The 1,324-nt window shown below is 51.4% G+C and overlaps 1 protein-coding gene across 1 annotated transcript in view; it reads right to left on the bottom strand.

Moving 5' to 3' along the window:
• LOC103251522 (adenosine deaminase 2-like) overlaps positions 1-1,324 on the bottom strand; it is a gene marked incomplete at its 3' end in the record, with an annotated part of 5,630 nt that overhangs the window by 1,011 nt on the left and 3,295 nt on the right. The window lies entirely within an intron of this gene.

A 1,324-nucleotide genomic window follows, 5' to 3' on the forward strand; every position in this document is an offset into this window, starting at 1 on the left:
GCCTGTAGTTCCAGCTACATGGAAGGCTGAGGCGGAAGGATCGCCGGAGCCCAGCAGGTCCAGGCTGCAGTGGCCGTGAATGTGCCACTGCACTCCAGCCTGGGCAAGGAAGTGAGACTCCCGCTCATAAATAAATAAATAAATAAACGGCGGGGCTGGGTGGCTCAGCCTGTCATCCCAGCACTTTGGGAGGCTGAGGTGAGAGGATTGCCTGAGCCCACGGGTTCGAGACCCACCTGGGCAACGTGGCGAGACCTCATCTCTACAATAAATCAAAAAAATGAACCAGGTGTGGTAGCGCGAGCCTGTAGTTACAGCTACTTGGAAGGCTAAGGCGGAAGGATCTCCAGAGCCCAGCAGGTTGAGGCTGCGGTGACCGAGAGGCGTGCCACTGCCCTCCAGCCTGGGTGACAGAGTGAGACTCCAACTCAAAAAAAAAAAGAGAAAGAAAATTAGTTCCTTTTATATTACTTTGTTAAGAGATGGAGTTTTAGCTGGGTGCAGCGGCTCATGCCTGTAATCCCTGCGCTGTGAGAGGCAGAAGCGAGAGGATTGTCTCAGCCCATGGGTGGGAGACCAGCCTGGGCAACATGGTGAGATTCTACACTAAGTAAAAAAACTAGCTGGGCATGGTGGTGCATGCCTGTAGTTCCAGCTGCTTGGAAGGCAGAAGTGGAAGGACTGCCTGAACCTAACAGGTCAAAGCTGCGGTGGCCATGAGTGTGCCACTGCACTCCAGTCTGGGCAACAAAGTGAGACTCCGACTCAAAAAAAAAAAAAAAAAAAGAGATAGCTGGAGTCTCACTGTGTTGCCCATTCTGGTCTCGAACTCCTGGGTTCAAGGAATCCTCTCCCACTTCAGCCTTCTACAACGCTGAGATGACAGGCCTGATCTCCTGCGCCCGGCCGTAAGTTCCTATTGTCGAAGCCACCAGCCTGTGTGTTGTGTGTGACAGCTGCGCCAGACTAATGAAGGAGGGATGATGCATTGGACTCTGAACTTGGCACTACAGCACCCAGGTTGACATCCCTGATGCACCATTTACCAGCCATGTAGCCTTGGGCAACGCACTTAACCTTGCGAAGCTTCATGTGTCTTATCTCATGAAAGAAATAACCTCAGGAAAGCATCTGTAGATGACCTATAATTAAAGTAATGGTCACTGGTTGGGTGCGGTGGCTCACGCCTGTCATCCCAACATTTTGGGAGGCTGAGTTGGAAGGATTTCTTGAGCCCAGAAGGTCAGGACCAGCCTTGGTGACAGAGCGAGATCTCGACTCTACAAAAAAAAAATTTTTTTTTGAGTTGGAGTCTCACTCTGTC

The sequence above is a fragment of the Carlito syrichta genome, unplaced genomic scaffold (genome assembly GCF_000164805.1).
Source record: "Carlito syrichta isolate Samal-C Ts95f unplaced genomic scaffold, Tarsius_syrichta-2.0.1 Scaffold142992, whole genome shotgun sequence".
Taxonomy (NCBI): Eukaryota; Metazoa; Chordata; class Mammalia; order Primates; family Tarsiidae; genus Carlito; species Carlito syrichta.